At 39.5% G+C, this 10542-nt stretch overlaps 2 long non-coding RNA genes across 2 annotated transcripts; both read left to right on the plus strand.

Annotated features, from left to right (window-relative positions):
* The first annotated feature begins 467 nt into the window (after positions 1-467).
* LOC127313733 (uncharacterized) lies at positions 468-2874 on the plus strand. The gene is made up of 4 exons (XR_007859185.2): positions 468-768; positions 870-1064; positions 1741-1806; positions 2663-2874. It is a non-coding gene; the product is annotated as an uncharacterized lncRNA (long non-coding RNA).
* Positions 2875-5032: 2158 nt separating this feature from the next.
* Positions 5033-7434, plus strand: LOC139829893 (uncharacterized). Its single transcript, XR_007859186.2, has 4 exons — positions 5033-5327; positions 5429-5623; positions 6300-6365; positions 7223-7434. It is a non-coding gene; the product is annotated as an uncharacterized lncRNA (long non-coding RNA).
* Positions 7435-10542: the final 3108 nt, after the last annotated feature.

Here is a 10542-nt window from a genome sequence, read left to right on the forward strand (position 1 = left end):
AAAGTTATTTAAAACTTTTTCCCAAAATTTTAAATATCAAAATGCATGCATTGCATTCATAAGCATCATGGCATCGTTGCATTGCCTAGGAAAAACTTGAATGAAATTTTAAATTTTGTTAAAGAAACCTAAAACCCGAAGTAATGCAAATAAAGCCATATAGGCCTATGTGCCGAATTCTTTGTTTTCAAAATGATTTAAATGTGGTTCCAAAATATTCTACATTGAATAAGGAATCCGCTGATATTTTATTTGTATTTTTCTGACTTAGTTTAACTCACTTTTGATCAAATTCGGTTTTCAAAATATTTTCCCAAATACTAAAACAGAAAAAGATAAGAAAATCGGTAAAGAAAAAAAAAAGATGAAAGGAATCAAGCGGGGCAAATGGCCAGCCAAAGTCAAATCAACAAAGTGGCCACACACACACGCGCGTACGGCGCGCACCAAAGTAGCAGCACAGCACTATGTGGTGTTCGTGCAGGTTTCTTTTTCTTCTTATTTCTAACGTGCGGGCCCCACTGCCACATCATCGTCATCAAGCTTGAGCAACGAACGGACACACCGCAGGACTGTGTACCTTTTCAGTTTCCCATCCCAAATTGATTTCCGGTGATTTAAGCCACCATTTGATGAACCGTTTCTTCCTATTTAAGCTCCACATCCTCCTCTTCATTTCCCCTCAAACCACACAGACCGAGAGCCTCCAGGCTGCTCGAATTTGGCCTCGCAACTCCGCGGTACTGCCGCAGTATATCGTCGAATTCGGTGAGCTCAGTCCACGGTTTGATCTCTAGTTTCTTCCAAACTTCCTATTTCTTCCTTGCGCACGTCTCAGACTTTGTTTCGTGAATTTTGGTGCACCACAGCGACGGTGCCATCTTCGTCTGTGAGCACGTCCGCGAGGCAGTTTCCGGCGAGCGATTCCGGACGAACCCGTCGATCTCCACGTTCCCGTCTTCGCCGATTTATATTTGTCAAATCAAGCGCCGTTGCCTGCTTCAACATCGCCGGGGAATCATCCTCGAAGAGGCGCGGTTGTATTCCAGCAATCCCCATCTCCTGTACGTGAGAAGCTGCTCCTTTGCTTTTGTTTTTGTTTTTCCTTCTTCATTTCCTTGAACCACACGATTCTGATCCTACGGCTATAGGTAGATCACTTAAACGAAGGGGTATTCTCGAATAGGAAGATGCCACTTGTCATATCTGTTTGTATTTTCGAATTATTAGACAGAGAAACATAGAAACTCGTAAAAATCATATCTTTAGTTTCGTTTATCCAAATTTAGCAAACTTCGTGTCCCTGGATTCATAAAAACGTGTAGAATACAGTAGACACATAATATTGCACTTTTGCATCATATTTTTACACAGTTTTTGCAGAAACTCAAATAGAGTATTTTCGCTATATAAATAGTTCTACAAATTATTTTGGAGTAATTCCTTTTGCTATTAACAGAGTATTGAACCCTCTGTATAGTAGCATTAGAAAAGAAAAATGTGACCTATACATCTCCCTTGTAGTATTTGTTTAGTGTTGTAGATCTTTTCTAATGATAGGAAATGTTTTTAATTATTAATGCAACGTTAAAATTGTACCATGGCATCATGCATATAGTTGAAACCAGAGAACATATTAAGTGTTTTGTTCATGTTTAATCCACATATTGCATCTATATTTTTATTTGCGATTGTATATGTGTTGCTATGTGTTTATGGAGTGAAAATATTTGTTTGTAGATTGTGGTTGTGTTGATTGCAACGAGTGTTTCCGCGAAGAGTGTACCAACTAGTCCTCTCACCAAGGCAAGTGTCACTCATGTCCTACTATTTTTGTACGCATGTAGTTTTACTTAGTAGAATTTGCATGTGTAGGACGTTTTCAAGTAAAGAGTATATATGCTATGCTATGCTGATCCTATAGTCTTAGGATTCCTCTAGTTTTCCTTAGGTTGCCATCGTAAGTAGTTTTTCTTAGCCATGCTACTAGATACGTGGTTGGGATATCATGATGAGATGAGATGAAGAAAAAAATATTATTGTTATCAATGAAAATAACTTGGGTGACGAAAAACCTAGACATATTGGTATGATGGGAGCGTTTGCATGGTGAATAATGGTGGGGATCGCCGCCTAGAAATCAAACAGAATGGACATGTTTCTCATTAAGGAATCGTAGAGAGCTAGAGTTCCTTACATTGGTACTACCATAGGCGGGCTAGCATTATGTATAGGGAGTTTACCCTTACATTGGTACTGCCGTAGGTGGACTAGAATTATGTATAGGCAACTTACCCTTACATTGGTACTACCGTAGGCGGACTAGCATTATGTATAGGGAGCTTACCCTTACATTGGTACTGCCGTAGGTGGACTAGCATTATGTACAGGCAATTTACCCTTACATTGGTACCTCCATTGGTGGACTAGCATTATGTATAGGAGATCCTCCTTACATTGGTACCCCTTGGTGTGCTAGTATTATGTATAGGGATTCTATAGCAAGAATTTATTTTGATACATACAGAGTTAAGCCGAAGGAAGACCATGTTGCAATATGCATATAATTGATAGGTGTCTTTTACGCCCACCCAACAGTGACATCTTGCCAATACAATTCAAATGTATTGACCATTCGTGGCTGCAACGTATCATGTTGCAGGTTTCTCAGATGATGTGTAAGGAAACGTTAGAGGTTACGAGTCTATCCTCAACATGCTCGCCTGTGGCACATGAAGACGAAGGACTCCATGCTGTCTATGTTTGTTCGTTGTGAAACTCTGATGTTATGCTAGCCTTGTGCTATGCAATTTGTAATCTTTATGTAAATTCTGGATCATACGATGTAATAAAGACCTTTGTTTCTTGGTATTACATCTTGTACTGTGTGTGCTAGCGATTGATCCAGGGACTAGCACAAATATGCACAGAGATCGGCACCTTAAAAGGATGAGGTCGCTACAGATGGTATCAGAGCATTGTGTTGACCGTAGGTTCATGATCCTAGGTTTGGATTAGAAATAGGAAAACCCTAGGATGAAAATTTTGTCTAATCCTATTTCAAAAAAAGTGTGCTTTGTAAACTTCTAGTACTCCTATCTATTCCATCTTCAAAAATGTTTTCCTCTTGCCTTAGATGACATACCTTATGAGACCATCAAGGAAGTAGAGATGATGACCTTGTGCCTGAAGTGAGGGACTGCTGCTTCAGGTGACTTTCTTCGACTCCATAAGAAGGGTTTCATGGAAGACCAATGAACAACTTGAAAAAAATACTTCGATGCAGATTGCACAACACATGAAGATACACTGATGGAGTAGAATAGAAACTTGAACATCCAAAATATAAATAGACCAGACCACCATTCTTTTCTTTTATTGAACCGGCGATATCCTAATAAGTATTGATCATACCAAATTGTGGTATGACCAATACTAGTTTGGCTGTGTTTGAGCTATGTTGCTTGATGCTTGTTAGATGTTTGTTGTTTGATGAATTGCATGGTTTGCATGTTTGGGTAGGAAACTTCTTTAGAATCTTTCTATCTATTCTCATCTATACCCAACCTAGAAAATGTTTTCTCGGCAAATCGCCATGAAGACATCATTAGTGAAACCAACCATGATGGTTCCCATCAAGATGAAGAAGCATAGGATGTGAGTTACGCAAAACCCTAGTTAGGAATCGATAGAAATGTTTTCAAAACAGTTCAATAATGGGGATTGAAACATTGATTCAATTCTCCATGTAATATTTTTTCAAACTTGTGAGGTTGACCAAGTGTTAGGATACGAGATTCAATAAATCAAATGCGAAGTAATGATCGGGGTGCAGGATGGATTGATCACCATTCCTACTACTCTTATTATTCGCTTTCGTAATGTTGACTTTGCGAATCTAGAGAGACATACCTACAAAAAAGATTTCGGCGAATAAGCCTAAACCCTAGGGTGGATAAATATTATACCCTTATAGTAGGCAAGTGTTGCCAATCGTAGGACTACGGTGAGTTTGCAGGTCCAACCACTAGTTGAAGAGTATGGGGAGATTGTCGATGGCCCCAACAAGCAAGGGATGAGGAATGTCGTGAAGTCCCCTCACCTTGGTTTCCTGATTGACCCAAAGAGTGATCCCTTCTGTCAAAAGTAGTTCAACCACCTGCCCACATAGATTAGAATCCCAACTATTAGGAAACCTACTCAGGTCACCTTGAATAGATATGTTGTTCACTACATGTAAACAACCCCTATTGGAGGACAGAAGCCATAGATATTTCAAGAGACGACCCAATGCCAAGTCCTACCTAGGATGAACCCAACAAGAACCCAAGACCTAGTCTAGCTACAAAAAGTTTCTTTTAAGGGTGGTAGTCACCCCAACATATCCCAAACCCATCTTTCTTTGTAGCCTTTCTCGAATCTCGAGGACGAGATTCCTTTTAAGGGTGGTAGTCTGTCACATCCCAAAATTTTCTAAATTTTGGAATGTAAAATAAAAATAAATTAAATGCTTGATTGCTTGAACTTGATTGAAAATTTCCAAGAAATTAAAACTTTTTAAAGTTATTTAAAACTTTTTCCCAAAATTTTAAATATCAAAATGCATGCATTGCATTCATAAGCATCATGGCATCGTTGCATTGCCTAGGAAAAACTTGAATGAAATTTTAAATTTTGTTAAAGAAACCTAAAACCCGAAGTAATGCAAATAAAGCCATATAGGCCTATGTGCCGAATTCTTTGTTTTCAAAATGATTTAAATGTGGTTCCAAAATATTCTACATTGAATAAGGAATCCGCTGATATTTTATTTGTATTTTTCTGACTTAGTTTAACTCATTTTTGATCAAATTCGGTTTTCAAAATATTTTCCCAAATACTAAAACAGAAAAAGATAAGAAAATCGGTAAAGAAAAAAAAAAGATGAAAGGAATCAAGCGGGGCAAATGGCCAGCCAAAGTCAAATCAACAAAGTGGCCACACACACACGCGCGTACGGCGCGCACCAAAGTAGCAGCACAGCACTATGTGGTGTTCGTGCAGGTTTCTTTTTCTTCTTATTTCTAACGTGCGGGCCCCACTGCCACATCATCGTCATCAAGCTTGAGCAACGAACGGACACACCGCAGGACTGTGTACCTTTTCAGTTTCCCATCCCAAATTGATTTCCGGTGATTTAAGCCACCATTTGATGAACCGTTTCTTCCTATTTAAGCTCCACATCCTCCTCTTCATTTCCCCTCAAACCACACAGACCGAGAGCCTCCAGGCTGCTCGAATTTGGCCTCGCAACTCCGCGGTACTGCCGCAGTATATCGTCGAATTCGGTGAGCTCAGTCCACGGTTTGATCTCTAGTTTCTTCCAAACTTCCTATTTCTTCCTTGCGCACGTCTCAGACTTTGTTTCGTGAATTTTGGTGCACCACAGCGACGGTGCCATCTTCGTCTGTGAGCACGTCCGCGAGGCAGTTTCCGGCGAGCGATTCCGGACGAACCCGTCGATCTCCACGTTCCCGTCTTCGCCGATTTATATTTGTCAAATCAAGCGCCGTTGCCTGCTTCAACATCGCCGGGGAATCATCCTCGAAGAGGCGCGGTTGTATTCCAGCAATCCCCATCTCCTGTACGTGAGAAGCTGCTCCTTTGCTTTTGTTTTTGTTTTTCCTTCTTCATTTCCTTGAACCACACGATTCTGATCCTACGGCTATAGGTAGATCACTTAAACGAAGGGGTATCCTCGAATAGGAAGATGCCACTTGTCATATCTGTTTGTATTTTCGAATTATTAGACAGAGAAACATAGAAACTCGTAAAAATCATATCTTTAGTTTCGTTTATCCAAATTTAGCAAACTTCGTGTCCCTGGATTCATAAAAACGTGTAGAATACAGTAGACACATAATATTGCACTTTTGCATCATATTTTTACACAGTTTTTGCAGAAACTCAAATAGAGTATTTTCGCTATATAAATAGTTCTACAAATTATTTTGGAGTAATTCCTTTTGCTATTAACAGAGTATTGAACCCTCTGTATAGTAGCATTAGAAAATAAAAATGTGACCTATACATCTCCCTTGTAGTATTTGTTTAGTGTTGTAGATCTTTTCTAATGATAGGAAATGTTTTTAATTATTAATGCAATGTTAAAATTGTACCATGGCATCATGCATATAGTTGAAACCAGAGAACATATTAAGTGTTTTGTTCATGTTTAATCCACATATTGCATCTATATTTTTATTTGCGATTGTATATGTGTTGCTATGTGTTTATGGAGTGAAAATATTTGTTTGTAGATTGTGGTTGTGTTGATTGCAACGAGTGTTTCCGCGAAGAGTGTACCAACTAGTCCTCTCACCAAGGCAAGTGTCACTCATGTCCTACTATTTTTGTACGCATGTAGTTTTACTTAGTAGAATTTGCATGTGTAGGACGTTTTCAAGTAAAGAGTATATATGCTATGCTATGCTGATCCTATAGTCTTAGGATTCCTCTAGTTTTCCTTAGGTTGCCATCGTAAGTAGTTTTTCTTAGCCATGCTACTAGATACGTGGTTGGGATATCATGATGAGATGAGATGAAGAAAAAAAATATTATTGTTATCAATGAAAATAACTTGGGTGACGAAAAACCTAGACATATTGGTATGATGGGAGCGTTTGCATGGTGAATAATGGTGGGGATCGCCGCCTAGAAATCAAACAGAATGGACATGTTTCTCATTAAGGAATCGTAGAGAGCTAGAGTTCCTTACATTGGTACTGCCATAGGCGGGCTAGCATTATGTATAGGGAGTTTACCCTTACATTGGTACTGCCGTAGGTGGACTAGAATTATGTATAGGCAACTTACCCTTACATTGGTACTACCGTAGGCGGACTAGCATTATGTATAGGGAGCTTACCCTTACATTGGTACTGCCGTAGGTGGACTAGCATTATGTACAGGCAATTTACCCTTACATTGGTACCTCCATTGGTGGACTAGCATTATGTATAGGAGATCCTCCTTACATTGGTACCCCTTGGTGTGCTAGTATTATGTATAGGGATTCTATAGCAAGAATTTATTTTGATACATACAGAGTTAAGCCGAAGGAAGACCATGTTGCAATATGCATATAATTGATAGGTGTCTTTTACGCCCACCCAACAGTGACATCTTGCCAATACAATTCAAATGTATTGACCATTCGTGGCTGCAACGTATCATGTTGCAGGTTTCTCAGATGATGTGTAAGGAAACGTTAGAGGTTACGAGTCTATCCTCAACATGCTCGCCTGTGGCACATGAAGACGAAGGACTCCATGCTGTCTATGTTTGTTCGTTGTGAAACTCTGATGTTATGCTAGCCTTGTGCTATGCAATTTGTAATCTTTATGTAAATTCTGGATCATACGATGTAATAAAGACCTTTGTTTCTTGGTATTACATCTTGTACTGTGTGTGCTAGCGATTGATCCAGGGACTAGCACAAATATGCACAGAGATCGGCACCTTAAAAGGGTGAGGTCGCTACAAATGCAATGCATCTTGTCCCATTATATTGGGAAGACCTTTTCTTCGAACTGTTGGTGCTATCATTGATATGAAGGAAGGTAATATTAAATATCAATTTCCTCTCAAGAAAGGTATGGAACACTTACCTATAAAGAGAATGAAGTTACCTTTTGATTCTATCATTAGAACAAATTATGATGTTGATGCTTCGTCTCTTGATAATACTTGATACACACTTTCTGCGCCTAGCTGAAATGCGTTAAAGAAAAGCGCTTATGGGAGACAACCCATGATTTTACTACTGCACTTTTATTTTATATTTGAGTCTTGGAAGTTGTTACTACTGTAGCAACCTCTCCTTATCTTAGTTTTGTGCATTGTTGTGCCAAGTAAAGTTTTTGATAGTAAGGTTCATACTAGATTTGGATTACTGCGCAGAAACAGATTTCTTTGCTGTCACGAATCTGGGCCTAATTCTCTGTAGGTAACTCAGAAAATTATGCCAATTTACGTGAGTGATCCTCAGATATGTACGCAACTTTAATTCAATTTGAGCATTTTCATTTGAGCAAGTCTGGTGCCTCAATAAAATTCGTCTTTACGAACTGTTCTGTTTTGACAGATTCTGCCTTTTATTTCGCATTGCCTGTTTTGCTATGCTTGATGGATTTTTCGATTCCATTAACTTTCAGTAGCTTTGTGCAATATCCAGAAGTGTTAAGAATGATTGTGTCACCTCTGAACATGTAAATTTTAATTGTGCACTAACCCTCTAATGAGTTGTTTTGAGTTTGGTGTGGAGGAAGTTTTCAAGGATCAAGAGAGGAGGATGATACAATATGATCAAGGAGAGTGAAAGCTCTAAGCTTGGGGATGCCCCGATGGTTCACCCCTGCATATATCAAGAAGACTCAAGCGTCTAAGCTTGGGGATGCCCAAGGCATCCCCTTCTTCATCGACAACATTATCAGGTTCCTCTAGTGAAACTATATTTTTATTCCATCACATCTTATGCACTTTGCTTGGAGCGTCGGTTTGTTTTTGTTTTTGTTTTGTTTGAATAAAATGGATCCTAGCATTCATTGTGTGGGAGAGAGACACGCTCCGCTGTTGCATATGGACAAATATGTCCTTAGGCTTTACTCATAGTATTCATGGCGAAAGTTTCTTCTTCGTTAAATTGTTATATGGTTGGAATCGGGAAATGATACATGTAGTAATTGCTAAAATGTCTTGGATAATGTGATACTTGGCAATTATTTATTTACCGCTAGAATGGTTAGAGCATGCATAATGTTAGAGAAGAACATTGGGCTGCTAACTAAAGCCACGATCCATGGTGGAAGTTTCAGTTTTGGACAAATATCCTCAATCTCATATGAGAAAATTAATAATTGTTGAATGCTTATGCATAAAAGAGGAGTCCATTATCTGTTGTCTATGTTGTCCCGGTATGGATGTCTAAGTTGAGAATAATCAATAGCGAGAAATCCAATGCGAGCTTTCTCCTTAGACCTTTGTACAAAGTGCATAGAGGTACCCCTTTGTGACACTTGGTTAAAACATATGTATTGCGATGATAATCCAGGTAATCCGAGCTAATTAGGACAAGGTGCGGGCACTATTAGTATACTATGCATGAGGCTTGCAACTTGTAGGATATAATTTACATAACACATATGCTTTATTACTACCGTTGACAAAATTGTTTCTTGTTTTCAAAATCAAAGGTCTAGCACAAATATAGCAATCAATGCTTCCCTCTGCGAAGGGCTCTTTCTTTTACTTTTATTGTTGAGTTAGTTCACCTATTTCTCTCCATCCCAAGAAGCAAACACTTGTGTGAACTGTGCATTGATTCCTACATACTTGCATATTGCACTTGTTATATTACTTTTCATTGACAACTATCCATGAGATATACATGTTACAAGTTGAAAGCAACCGCTGAAACTTAATCTTCCTTTGTGTTGCTTCAATACCTTTGCTTTGAATTATTGCTTTATGAGTTAACTCTTATGCAAGACTTATTGATGCTTGTCTTCAAAGTACTATTCATGAAAAGTCTTTGCTTTATGATTCAGTTGTTTACTCATGTCATTTACCATTGTTTTGATCGCTGCATTCATTACATATGCTTACAATAGTATGATCAAGGTTATGATGGCATGTCACTCCAGAAATTATCTTTGTTATCGTTTACCTGCTCGGGACGAGCATAAACTAAGCTTGGGGATGCTGATACGTCTCTGACGTATCGATAATTTCTTATGTTCCATGCCACATTATTGATGATATCTACATGTTTTATGCATACTTTATGTCATATTTATGCATTTTCCGGCACTAACCTATTAACGAGATGCCGAAGAGCCGATTCTTTGTTTCTGCTGTTTTTGGTTTCAGAAATCCTAGTAAGGAAATATTCTCGGAATTGGACGAAATCAACGCCCAGGGGCCTATTTTCACACGAAGCTTCCAGAAGACCGAAGATGATACGAAGTGGGGCCACGAGCTAGCGACACAGCAGGGCAGCAAGGCCTGGCCCTTGGCCGCGCCGGCCTGTTGTGTGGGGCCCTCGTGTGGCCCATGACCTATCTCCTCCGCCTACTTAAAGCCTTCATCGCGAAACCCCCAGTACCGAGAGCCACGATACGGAAAACCTTCCAGAGACGCCGCCGCCGCCAATCCCATCTCAGGGGATTCAGGAGATCGCCTCCGGCACCCTGCCGGAGAGGGGAATCATCTCCCGGAGGACTCTTCACCGCCATGGTCGCCTCCAGAGTGATGAGTGAGTAGTTCACCCCTGGACTATGGGTCCATAGCAGTAGCTAGATGGTCGTCTTCTCCTAATTGTGCTTCATTGTCGGGTCTTGTGAGCTGCCTAACATGATCAAGATCATCTATCTGTAATGCTATATGTTGTGTTTGTTGGGATCCGATGGATAGAGAATACTATGTTATGTTGATTATCAATCTATTACCTATGTGTTGTTTATGATCTTGCATGCTCTCCGTTATTAGTAGAGGCTCTGGCCA

Source organism: Lolium perenne, chromosome 7, assembly GCF_019359855.2.
Source record: "Lolium perenne isolate Kyuss_39 chromosome 7, Kyuss_2.0, whole genome shotgun sequence".
Classification (NCBI taxonomy): Eukaryota; Viridiplantae; Streptophyta; class Magnoliopsida; order Poales; family Poaceae; genus Lolium; species Lolium perenne.